At 39.7% G+C, this 14,259-nt stretch overlaps 1 pseudogene across 1 annotated transcript in view; it reads right to left on the minus strand.

Annotated features, from left to right (window-relative positions):
* Positions 1-255: 255 nt before the first annotated feature.
* Positions 256-14,259, minus strand: part of LOC306856704 (transcription factor Sp1-like) — a 31,309-nt pseudogene continuing 17,305 nt past the window's right edge. The window contains exons 4-6 of the transcript XR_013785905.1: positions 10,236-10,377; positions 9,429-9,619; positions 256-1,305 (exon numbers count right to left, since the gene is read on the minus strand). The product of XR_013785905.1 is annotated as a transcription factor Sp1-like (transcript). The remainder of the gene's footprint in view (positions 1,306-9,428; positions 9,620-10,235; positions 10,378-14,259) is intronic.

Consider the following 14,259-nt stretch of genomic DNA (forward strand, 5'->3'; position numbering starts at 1 on the left):
AATGAGCAACTCGTCGTGTTTAATAAGGACACTTCCTGTATTTACCTGTAGTTTCTGGCCTTAAATTCAGAGCACAGCAGCCGTTTATATCTGACCTGAATCCATGCATGTGAACGCTAATGGTGTGAAGAATAAGAGATTTATATAGTGGTGCTGCTCATGGTTTGCAAAACGACAATCTTATGTGCAGACAAGTTCATAGACATAAGAGACGTCACCTTAAACAGTGAAAAGCATAAATAACTACTAGGAGTCTTTCTGAAGTTCATCTTAATTTAATAGTTATGAATGCTTAACACCAGAAGAGTAACATTCACCTGAGTTAACATGTAAAGGAAAGTGTAGAGCTTTGGTTTGAACTCAAGTTCATAAAAGAGCCCTCTCTATATAAAGGCTTTAAGGCATCTGTATTTGAACTGGTTTACATTTTCCCTAGAAACGAAACAGTAAGACCACAGCGACCAAGAAAAGCGGGACAGTTAGCATTAAGCGCCCGGATGTATTTACTGTAACTTAAATGTGTTTTGTACACCAAGACAAAGAACTAAAGCAATACAAAATGTTACGGAAGATCTACGTAATATAAAAATGGTGACATTTAAGACTGCGTAATTCATACGTTCACAAAACAAAGGTCATTTCAGAATTTGCAGTTTTCCATACTTAGAAAAAATATAACTTATGTACAAAAAGCATCACATCTTTTTGTTTAATCTTATTTACTGTGATTAATACATGAAAGCATGATGGCTTGTGAGTAAACTATTAAAAAGAAGACAACGATTTCACTTTCACACAGTTTTTTTTTCCCATCTTTCTTTTGGTGTCGTTCTGTTTTAACCCAGTATCCCCCATTTCTTGACATCAAGTGGACCGCTGAGTGATGTTTAGGTGACCGCGTCACAGTTTCAGTTCAGGGAATCGGAAAAAGACAGCTGAGAATATACAAGGAAGAGATGCATAAAGAGGAGGACGACGAGGTAAACCAACACCTTTCACAGCTCTCCGTCCCGGAGCCGTCTCAATGCATCTCTCCAGACAGCACACTGCATTAATAGCCATTGCTGCTGAGATTAATGGAGTGCAGATCTGTGACCTGCAGCACGCTGATGCCGCTGGACGCTAACTGCGGGTCCATAGGAACCAGAGTCTGCTGATCAGCTGCGGCGTCGGGGCTCACGCCGTTATCTGTGCTGCTCACCACACCAGAGCTCTTCTTATTCAAGTGTGTCTTGATGTGCTTGGACAAGTGGTCGCTGCGCATGAAGCGTTTGGGACACTCTGGACACGAGAACTTCTTCTCACCTGTGAGCAGACAAAGAACAACATAACAGTTTGAGTGAATGTGTTCAAACCTCCAGTCTCAATCTGTTCTTGTTAAATGAAAGCTTTAAAGCAGGGCAGTCCTGCAGAGTGGAGCTCAAACACGCTTCTAGTGCGTCTAAGAGCTCGAGGAGCTGCTCCAGGTGTTTAGTTAGGCTTCAAGCTGAACTCCACAGGAACAGGTTTGACACCACAGCTTTCAGGGATCAGAACTGAGAAAACAACTTTTGCATGCATATGAAGTCTAGTGTTTGACTCAACGGCCAGCATCACATTGTTCCACATGATATTCAGATTGTGAATAAACTCTACGCTCCCTTTATAAATCACCGGAGCTGTCCTTCACTTTAGTTCTGCTCTCTCACCTAAACTCCTGTTATAATCAAACCATCTACACCGGCGCTTCTCAGAGCAAGGACCCCTGATTCAAAATGTGTCAAGCAGAGCTACAGACTTCAATATTAATAGAAACTATCCATATTATGATTAAGAATTATTTATGTGATGCATACTGTTAAGACCGTAGATCAGAACTATGCACACAGTTATTGTTGCACATGCATCACTGCCTGTATATTACATTTTATTGTTAAAACTGAGATTTATGCATCATAAAAATATGGAGAAAAAAAAAAAAACAATTCATTGGTTGTTTGCAGTTTAATTTTACTGTGAGATGGAGAGTTAAGAGTCAAATCACTGAGTTTCTGAAATGAGTGAGGGTTTTCTAATAAAGTGCAGATGTAATCATGGCTCCACCATAACAAGAATAGCAATGTACACTGAGACATTTAAGATTATTCACCATGCATTACTTTTACAAATAATTGGAATGGAATTTAAATATATATATATATATATATATATATATATATATATATTGATAGGAATATTTTTCTAGTAATCTATTAGTGTAGTATAGAGCCATATTTAATATATAAGCCATATTTTTCATGCATTTACGTGCGAGTCATTTCCAAAATGTTGCTGTGTGTAATTGGCCGTCAGTTCTCTTAGCAGCATGAAAAACAATACTTTTATGTAACGGATTATAGCCATATAGCCTTGACAGTGTGAAAGACCGCTCACTTGACAATCACTAAACAGCTGTCACTCATCTCCGTTCGCAATCTCACAACGCTCCTTTAAAATCAATAAAGTTGTGTACATGCATAATGCATATCTTACTTGCGTTGTATTGTTGAAAACATGCCTGTGATTGGCTACATTTCTCATCACCGCAAATAGGAACAATTCATGTTATTGGAGATAGAACTCAAAACTGCAATGGATCGTTTGTTTCATTAGTAATATTATATCATTACAGTATTAACGGACACGTTTGCTCCTGACTCGAGCGGCGGGATGCAACAACACAATGTAGAGCTCATTATAATCAGTGAAGCTGTCTAACCGTAAACCGCTGCCTCGCTCTATGTATGATGTTCTGACAGAGTACACATGATCTGCAGCAGTCGCTCTGTAGACACGGTGTGAGGGTGCTCTCGCTTTCATTTCAGAGTGCTTATTTAAAATTGACTTTTTTTTTACCTACGTTTTAAGTTAACAAAAAATTATATGTTATCAAACATTAATTGGTGGACCCTGCACTACCGCTACAGACCCCCAGTGGACGATCCTTGGGCAATTGTGAGAAATAACTCTGCAACTGTGAGAAAAAAGCTGCTCTGATCGGGCAGATAAAACTAACAAAACCAGCTGGTCCTGAATTCCACCTCACACTCGTGAATGAGATCAACTTATCCAATGAATCCACACACCAGGCCCATCTTCATCAACACACACACACACACACACACACACACACACACATGTTGGTTTTTGTGGTTTATGGGGACTCTCCATAGGCGTAATGGTTTTTATACTGAACAAACTGTGTGTGCTATTGCCCTACACCAACTCTACACCTAAACTTAGCCCTCACAGGAGACTTTGTGCATTTTTAGATTAAACTCTTTTTGCAAAAACAGCCAGTTATTACTACGACTAAACATATTTACAATGTTTTTAATTTGTCCTGCTACTGGTGTCTCTATTAAATGCATTTTCCCTCAATTTTACCTATTAATTATAGCCATTCAAAATTACAGTATAACTGGAAGCCATTATTTTAAACATTTATTAGGCTCTGAAATATAACAACTTTTAATTTAAGTGATGTTTAAACAATCTTCACTAACTATAAATTGTATATGCATAATCTAAACAGATTAATCTTTATTCAGCTACAAAAGTTAATCAGTGACTAGAGTAGTCGAGTGATCTCTTTTTCTTTTGTTCTTTGATTTCTATCAGTAATCAAGTTTCCATCCAGATTTTGTGCTGTTTTGTTATCGACAAAGAGATATGCGTAAAAAAAAACTTTGTGAAATTTGCTGCCTACAGCCTGTTTCCATCCAACTGTCCTTTTACCCATAAATAAAATGGTGTGCGTCATGATGTCATCCCTAAAAAAATGAATTGTCACATAAGTTTTGGTGTATCGCAAAAATAAAAATGCCCTTGAGCTGTTTCCATACATAATTTATCCTATTGCGTAAATTATAGCCTAGGCTAGCTGTTCTTCATCCATTTGAAACAAAACAGCCTATTATTAAATTGTATAGGCCTAAAATAATTTTTATTAAGTGTCATGATTTTCTTTTTTTTTGTGTGTATTTTGTTATAGACTAGATGTAGATAGGCCACTGTTGCTAATCAAGCAATGATCATAAACAGTTGTATTATAATTTTTCTGATTAACGTTTATAGGAAATATGAATATTTTATTTCTCCTAACCGACGGTCGTTAAGCCATATTAACCGTTAACCGACAAGATTATGTTAAATTACAATTAAATTAAATTTAAATTGATAGGTGGCTTGACCCATTACAAACACCTAAATTTGTTTTCCAGGGATTCATTTTATTCACGCAAAAAGCAGCATAAACAACATGAAGGTGAGGATTCACGCTCCTGCAGCGCTTCTGCGAATGGAGAAAAACATAAGCTATTATATATAAAAGAAACAGGCCCATATGCTAAATATATTTTTCTAAATAATTAATGAATTAACGAAACGAAAGAAAGAAAACTGCAACTATTAGCCTATATGCAGAATTTCAGTTCATTTTGCGATGCAGTCTTGAGAAAGCGGCAGTTTTCCTTTATTTCACAAAAGTACGTTTACGAGGTAACTCGGCAAAACCGTGTGTTTTGAAATAATTGTGTGTGTTTTTGTCCAATGAGGCGCTACTGGTGTGCTGTCTGAGTACAGCGGCGGCGTAACCCCAGCTGTGTGTCGCCACATTCTCCAGTTACAAAGAAAATAGAAGAGAGAAGTTAATCTTCTGAAATGAAGCAGCAAAATCTTCTCCGGTAAAAGTTATTAGAACCGTGTCTAGGGACAAGCGGGACATCTCACTGCTCTGACCTTATCAGCCCGTTTGTCTCCTATTATTTGATTCGCTCTTGTCGATTATGACAGAACAGCTATGTGTATTGTATGCCTCTGCCTTCCTCTGAACCTGCACCCTGAGGGGCGCAACATCTACAGGGCTGATAGAATGGCTGTGGACTCCGGTAAAAGCAAAGGTGGGGGTGTTTGCGTCTATGTAAACAGATCCTGGTGCTCCGATGCTATTATTACTAAATCCCACTGTTCTGCTATTGAATACATCTTTATCAAGTGCAGACCCTTTTATCTTCCCCACGAATTTACAACTGCCATAATCGCTGCAGTGTATGTACCCCTGGATCTAAACTAGCCATGAAAGAACTATCTTCTGTTGTTAATAAGCTGCAAACAACACATCCGGATGGAGTTTTTATTATTGCTGGTTATTTCAATCATGCCAGTCTGAGAACTACTCTCCCCAAATTTCATCAAAACGTTGCTTGTCCTACAAGAGGAGACAACACTCTTGATCATGTTTATACAAACATCCCTGATGCTTAGAGAAACTCCCCTCCCCCACGTTGGACAATCTGATCACCTCTCCCTGTTTCTGCTACCCAAATACACCCCCATCATCAAACGTATGAAACCCACTGTGAGGACTGTTAAAGTTTGGCTGGAAGAAGCAGACTCTTCACTACAGCAGGAGTTCCTGAACACAGACTGGAATTTGTTTGCTTCTCGGGCCACACTGGACTCCCACACAGACGTTAACACCTACACCAGCTCTGTTCTACATCATATCAACAGATGTGTTGACAAGGTAACCACCCATAAAGTAATTAAACTGTACCCCAATCAGAAACTCTGCATGAACAAGGAAGTCCAGCTCCTGCTGAAGGCACGTGACGCCGCCTTCAAATCTGGCGACCGTGAAGCTTACAGCTTATCCAGGTCCAAACTGAAGAGGGGAATTCAATCAGCTACACACAATTACAAACTGCTCATTGAGGACAGATTTAAAAACAATGACCCTCGGCGAATGTGGACATGCACCCATGTCCTCACAGACTATAAACCAGCAAACAGTACACCCCCAAACAGCAATGCCACCCTCCCTGACGAACTGAACAACTTTTATGCTTGCTTTGATCGTGGAAACACAGAACCACCCATCAAAGCTGAGCTCACACCTGACGACCTGCCGCTCACACTTTCCACCAGTGACGTGTGTGCCACCTTGCGTAAGGTGAACTCACACAAAGCTGCCGGCCCTGATGGCATCCCTGGCCGAGTGCTTTGGGCCTGTGCAGAACAGCTGGCTGAGGTCTTCACCAACATTTTCAACCTCTCTTTGGCCCAAGCCATTGTTCCCAACTGCTTCAAAACAGCCACCATTGTACCTGTACCAAAACATGCTGGTGCAGTGGCCCTCAATGACTTCCGACCAGTTGCTCTTATTCCCATTATTGCAAAGTGTTTTGAGAGGCTGGTTCTTTCCCACCTGAAAACATGCTTGCCCCCAACACTGGACCCATACCAGTTCGCCTACAAATGCAACAGGTCGACTGAGGATGCCATCGCCTCAGCGCTCCAGTCTGCCCTGACGCACCTGGACAGAACCAACACATATGTCAGGATGCTATTCATTGATTTCAGTTCCGCCTTCAATACAGTGATCCCATCCACACTGATCTTGGCATCAGCCTCTCCCTCTGTAACTGGACCCTGGACTTTCTCACCAACAGACCACAGTCTGTTAGGATCAATAACACTAAACACTGGGATACCACAGGGCTGTGTGCTGAGCCCAATCCTCTACTCCCTTTTCACCCACGACTGCATACCTGTATATGGCTCTAACTCCATAATCAAGTTTGCAGATGACACCACGGTGGTAGGCCTGATCAGCGGCAATGATGAGACGGCCTACAGGGATGAGGTCCAGCATCTAGCAACATGGTGTGCCAACAACAACCTTACACTCAACACCCAGAAGACCAAAGAGTTGATTGTAGACCACCGGCGGACTAAGAAGGACCACACACACTCCCATCTACATTGATGGGGCCGAAGTGGAGCGCGTGGCGAGCTTCAAGTTTCTTGGTGTCCATCTCTCTGAGGATCTCTCCTGGACCCTCATTACCTCCACACTGATCAAAAAGGCACGACAGCGCCTTTACTTCCTTAGGAAACTAAGGGAAGCTCACCTGTCCCCCCACATCCTGCTGAACTTTTACCGTTGCACTATTGAAAGCATACTCACAAACTGGATCACAGTGTGGTACGGCAACTGCACTTTTTCGGACCAGAAAGCCCTCCAGCGGGTGGTGAAAACTGCCCAATACACCACTGGTGTCGTGCTACCCTCCATCAAAGACATTTACCACAAACGAAAAGTATCATCAAAGACTCCTCTCACCCCAGTCACAGACTGTTCACTCCTCTCCCATCTGGGAGACGCTATAGGAGTCTTCGCTGTCGCACCAGCAGACTCAGGAACAGTTTCTTTCCCTCAGCTGTGAGCCTACTGAACTCCAATCTCAGGCGCTGAACACTACATCCAAGATGGACCACCTAATGGTTAAAAAACTGCACTGTTCAATAACCTGCCTGCACTCCTCACTCACAATGTTCTTATTATTTCCTGCTATTTTGCACATTTCTGATATTTTGCACATTCCCTTGCACATTTCTACCTCCGGATGCCGTTAAGGTCATTGGCCATATATAAACTTGCATACCTCTCTTTATAATGCACCTTCTGTTTATATTTCCTTGCAATCTAAGTTGTAAGTGCAGTCATTTGCACTGAGCTAGTCTCTCCCCATCTACCTCATAACTTGCACTATATGTTATAAAACTTAATGTTTATACACATTTTTTATATCTATTTATATACTTTGTTATTTGCACTTCTGGTTAGATGCTAACTGCATTTCATTGGCTCTGTACTTGTACTCTGCACAGTGACAAAGTTGAATCTAATCTAATATTTTGTACCCGCCAACTGGCGACTGATACCTTTACATTTACAACACAGATTTTTACTCGCATTTGGTGCTTGGCGAGGGTTAATTTTAGGCCCTGTATATATGCATTAAAAATTTTTGATACACCCATTTTTAATAATAAAGATATGAAAAAGTGGTTTGAATTGATTGACTCACTCAAACACTTCACTTGTTTCATTAGTCTATGGATCAGCGTTTATGAACGAATCTTTTGAATGATTCAATGACAAACATTTTTTAACAGTCACTTGTCACCTCCTAGCAGAGAAACAATGCAATCACACTAACATTATTTGAAGCACCAATTACTTTGAAATGATGACTTGCTTTATTTTGATCATGACCATAGACATCAATGGTTATATCTTAGCTATAAACTTTCACTCCAGTATTTCTGTGATGATATGAATGACTGAAAGAGAAATAATACCGTGTAGTTGAAAGGTCTGTCTGTGAAGCTGTTTCTGCTCTCTGTGTCAGCGGCAGCGAACGCAGATCTGAATGATCCGGGATGATTCTCTCAAAGGTTTAATAGAGTTTAATAGAATCACTATCATTTAGAAATGGGATTGTGTGGGTGTTTGAAACGAGATTGCGAGCTTTCAATGATTAATAATGCAGCTCTACTTATTAGCATGCCTTTTATTAACATATTGGCTGTTTATTAGTACTTATAAAGCACATATTCTGCACGATCACATTCTACATCCCTAATCCTGCCCAGTACCTAAACTTAACAACCTTTAACTATTAATAGTGAGCAAATTAGGAGTGAGGCAAAAATCTTAGTTAATGGTTTGTTAATAATGAGAATTGAACCTTAAAATAAAGTGTGACCAAAAACAATTAAGAGGATAAATATATGCAACTGAAGGTACAAATGAAATAAACAGTGTTTTACTCTAGTTCTGTAATATTTCTTTTTACTGTTTTAGAAAATAAATAGTTCTGGTTGGTGACGCTCGACGAGTGACCCCTTCTGGTGAGCATTTAGAATGATTTCTGAAGGATTGTGTGACACTGAAGACTGAACTAACGATGCTGAGAATTCAGCTCTGATCACATGTGCTAAACTGTAATAATATTTGACAATATTACTGTTTTTAATGTATTTTTGATCAAATAAATGCTGCCTTGGTGAGCAGATGGACTTCTCTTTGAAACAAAAAATCATCTTAAATATTCAATTTTTGACTGGCGGTGTATATTTACAGATATACTGCATTTACACGTTAAGACCAATATTTGATTTTGTCACAGATCTGATATAAATATATAACTGTGTTCAGTTGAATCCTCAAGATGGGCTTTTGATTGAGTTGATCACAAGCAGTGTGAGGTCAGAATCAACTTTGAAGACTTTATTTTATTATAAGACTGAGTTTATTCAAATTACTCCAAATTATTGTTACAAATACCTCCAGCTCTTTCTTTTCGTTCATACTTTTTTTTTTTTGTCAACAACTTTATAGGTTTCTGCAATCTGCATGGCTATACTTACATAGCACAACATACACCAAATCTCTATTACCTGACACACAGTCACACACACTCACACACATACACAGACACACACAGACACACACACACACAGACACACAGACACACAGACAGACACAGACACACACACACACACACAGACTCAAGCACTCAGTGAAGTGTCTGTGAGCTCTGTAAGTGTGTGAAACTGACCTGTGTGTGTCCTCTTGTGCCGCTGCAGCTCATCGGAGCGAGTGAAGCGTTTCCCGCAGAAGGACCAGGAGCAGACGAAGGGCCGCTCTCCTGTGTGCCAGCGCAGGTGTGCCCGCAGGTGAGACGTCTTCCCATATACCTTCCCACAGCCAGGAATATGACAGATGTGCTGCTTCTTCTTACTGGGGTCACTGCTGGGAGATGACAGTTTAACAAAGACTGACATGAGAAGGCAGAGCTGCAGATGATGACCGGTTTACAGCTGGCCATAAAGATCTGTGCCGAGGGCTGGTCTAGTGAAATTAAAACCGTCAAAATACCCATCCCATCAAGTATTCTAGTTAATAATAATGCTTTGTTTATATAACACCTTTCAAGGATCGAAGGACACAAGTAATACAGGAACTACAGTTAACACAGTCAGTGATGTGTATCATTATACTGGATCCATGCATCAGGTCTTAAAGTGACAGCAGCCTATAAAAACCTGCTGCTGTCTAATCAAACTACAAAAAACAGCTTTAACAAGGATTAATCTGTATTGTTTTACAATCAGGCCTATTTGTTTGGTCAAGAAAGACTGTAGACTTCAAAACCATATATCTATAAAAAAAACTAATTTTGTCAACATTTAGAAGTACACTAGCATGTAGATGACCATAAAGCTGGGAGATATGTATATAACTAGTGCTGGCACAATGCTGAAGCTATAATATACAGTACACACTGATCCTCTACAGCAAGCACTAGCTAGTGAACGTGCCGCTGTCCTGTAGTGTGTGCTGAAGCCTGTGATGAGCAGCGTACCGTCCCTCTCCGTCTTTGCAGTAAGGGCAGGTGCAGGCTTCTCTGCGTGTGCGTCTGCTGCTGGGCGTCGGGCTGCTCTCCACATTCTCCTCCAGCGCACCGCTGTCCTCCAGACCGTCCCCCGCTGACCCGCTCACGTCCCCTGCAGAGCAAACACACACAGCTCGGAAACCAGGACGAGATCACAAAACTACCAGAAGAGATCGCTGCAGCTGCTCCCACTTAGAGGTGTGCGATATGATGATTTTTGATCGTGGACGATCTGCTTTTGAAGAAATATCGTCGTATCGCGCTACAGCACACATTCTATCAGCTGCAGCTCTGGCGCCGCCGTCTCTATATGCTGTACAGCACCACATACATTCACATCAGTGTTAACTCAGCGGTAGAGCTACTCTCACGAGACACTGCACTTATTCACAATCACAAAAGTACATGATTTGCGTGTGTTTTAAAGCCTTGCTGGTTAAACGTTTCATTCACACGCTGGTCTGACGTGCGTTTTCTCTGAGTCCGTACACCAGAAGCGTGCACTAAAACGCCTGTCTAACAGCGCATGATTACTCAACTAAGTTATCTTTTGCGCTAATACTGTCAAAACACACAAGGTTTACAGACAGACTCAGTTGGTTGTCTAAAATGAAAGTAAACAGCCGAGACAAACGGATGCGTGCCTGTATATTAGATGCGTGCAGCTCTTAAAGGGACAGTACTAAACATGCAGCAGACTGTCATTAAAGGGATAGTTCACCCTAAAATGTTACTTCTGTCATTATGTACTCACTCACGTGTTGTCCCAAACCTGTATTCATTTCTTTCTAGTGCTGAACACAAAAGAAGTTTTTTTGCAGAACGAGGGTAACCAAACAGTTGCTGCTCTACATTGACTTTGATTGCAGGAAAGAAAAATCCTGTGGAAGTCACTGAGGACCAGCAACTGTTTGGTTTTCCACCTTCTTCAAAATAGCATTTATGTTCAGCAGAAGAAAGAAACTCATTCAGGTTTAAAACTAATTTCGAGTAAATGATGGTATAAAAATAAAACACAATGACAGAATCGACAGACAGATGATAGAAAGTTTATTCTTTAATGTTAAAACAACAAAACACAAAGAGAAAAAAAAAATACTCCCTACTATTGACTGAAAAAAATAATAGAGTTGCTTTAATATGAATCAATCTATATAGTGTTTTATTTTTATATTTGCTCCTGCTAAATACACCTATTGTACCTGAAAATAAAGCACTGTTTGTTTTATTTGTATATTATGTCTATCTTTGTTCTTATTTTTTAATAACAAACAAAATATTGACATTTTTATCTTTGCCCACTTTGGCCTAAATATCCACCAATATTTTTTATATTTTGTTACTTTGAAAGGCTTTGTCTTAGGGAATAATAGGGAAATTAGTTTGGCTGAACGGCTGAGACAAAAAGAGTAAAACCAACATGACAAAGAATCGTGAAATTTAAAAAAAAAATTAATATTTTTGCCATATCTACTCCCACTGCTTGCAAGACGCTTTTGTTCCTGATCTGACAACAAGCAGAAATAACTGTGTTCATCAGTGTGCTCACTAGAAATAATGTCTTATATTGCACACACATCTGATCTCAAGTTTGCATAGCTGTGTTCTGTGTCACACTAGAAATGGTCAATTCTACAGACATGCGGCATCATAAAATCAAGAACTTTGCTTTGCTTGTTAACTGGATGTTGAGACGTGGCCAGAGGCAGGTGAACACGAGGGTTTAAGCATCAATTCACCAGCGTTTCACCGATTCATTTGAGAAATTATCATCAGATACAGACAGAAGGTCTTTACGACAACTTGCCAAATTAAAAGTTAGGGTTTAACTTAAAATTTAACTAAAAGAAATCTGAAGAACCTTAAAACACTTACAGTTCACAGACGGCAGGCAATTAAGATCCCATAACTCTAATAACTTATGACATTAAAGAGACCTTTCTACTGACTCTGAAAAACACCAGATCCTGATCAATGACCATGCCATAGTCCTGCTGCAGTGTCTGTAATGTAAGAGGGCTAAGACAGAGCTCGAGGGAGACAGAAGGACAGATGATGGTCCATGTGTGTCCGTGTGAAGAGTGGAGAACAGCGGCGAGATGCAGTCTGGTAGTGAAAGCAGCTGGTGGACAGATTGCAGATTGCCCACTACTTCAGTTAATGGTCTAGTCCTGTCCAGTTATTTTTCCCAGCTAGTGTCCTCACTAGTGTTGGGTGATATGCTCCATAATCATATCGTCCTATCATCAGCCTGTGAGATCGCAGATACACAATATTATTGTGCTAATTTATTTAATTATTTACTTCGTTTCATTGCTGGAGAATTATTATACTCCAAGGTATGGATAAAAGCAGCCTCATGTTAGTTGTATTTAACATGATCACAAGTTAATAAAAACATTGTAAGTTACTATTTAATTATAATCCTTACATCGAGAGAGAGCTGAATTCAGTCAGCGAGCACACACTCAACAACACTGCACTGCTTCAGCGATGACTCATCTGAACGCCTCTGATTGGCCATTGCATTCAAAAACCTAAAATAGTGTGTGATTGGTTATAATGCACAACACTGTAAAAAAAAAAAAAGGAAATATGATGGGACAGATAAGCCTTAATATTAATTAGGTAATAATACTAGCCTGATAATATTTAATAATAATAATAAAAATAATCATCATCTTGATATCGTAAAAGGCATCAGCCACAGACGATATCTCTGACTATCGTTGATACATGATACTATCCTCTAGTCCAGGGGTTCTCAACCTTTTGCAAGCTGGGCCCCCCCAAAGCTGGTTCATTGCAGTTGGGGCCCCAGTGCCCCCCCCACATCCCAAACACCACCTTGCATAGATAGATAGATAGATTGCCCTAGGCTATTATTTTTAGGCCCACATTATTATTATTATTATTATTATTATTATTATCATCAGTAGCGGTAGGTAGGCCTATTATCATTACTAGGCTATTGTTATAATTGGCAGTAGCACCAGGGGGCTGTTCCATAAAAGACGCTAAGAAAAGCGGGGATTAAAGTCCAAAACCTGACTTGAAATAACCTAACAAATCAATCGGGACTAAAGCGGTTCCATAAACGACAATTCAAGTTCACGCAATCTGACTAATGCTATCCAGGTTCAGTGAGTCAGGATAATGTGACGTGCAGCTTATTCTGAAGCAGCCCTTAATGTCGATCATGGATCAAATCGATCCACCGTAGCAAACAGCGAATATTTGTGCTGTTTAACGCATTTGACACATTGTGTTTTCCTCAGTGCATAACTGATACGTCACAGGTATATTTGTTACATCTGTAAATGTCAGAAAGCCATGCAAATATATCCATTTAGCTGTCAGGAGTGGGCGAGGCTTACGCGAGAGAACGAGCGCCGCGGCGCGCATGCGCGCTAAACAGACAGAGCAGAATAGAATACTAGCGCAAGAATTCTGAATAAAATATACATTCTGCTAAAATATTTGTTGTTGGACATTAAATGTGACACATAGAATTTTAATCCTACATTTAAGTGTATTTTTATGATAGCAGCAACTGTTAATCACTAGCTCAAATGAGTTAAATGTGTGTTCCTCTTATCAGTTAAAATGTACTCTGATTTCTATTATAAATTTACATTTTTAATTCAGTGATTTTAACTTTTGATTGTGTTTTTATGCTTTAATGCTTTAAAGAGACATTTTAGATTGTAATGTTTTAATGTTCTAATAACCATAAAAGGTACAGCTGTCATAAATTCAGAGAGAAAGGCTGCATGGCTAGAAACTTCTGATCAACTTCTGATTTAACTATGTTAAAATGTTATTCGCCTACATTTTGGGCACAATACATTAAATACAGTTGGTTGTAGCCTATTTTTTATTTATTTGATTATTTAAGGTGTATTTTCTGTATACTTTTATTTTTGGACCGATAATAAATGAAACTGACTGTATGTGAGAGAGTCAGTGGTAATATGATGCGTTCCTATTGGTC

The sequence above is a fragment of the Barbus barbus genome, assembly GCF_936440315.1.
Source record: "Barbus barbus genome assembly, chromosome: 37".
NCBI classification, from domain to species: domain Eukaryota; kingdom Metazoa; phylum Chordata; class Actinopteri; order Cypriniformes; family Cyprinidae; genus Barbus; species Barbus barbus.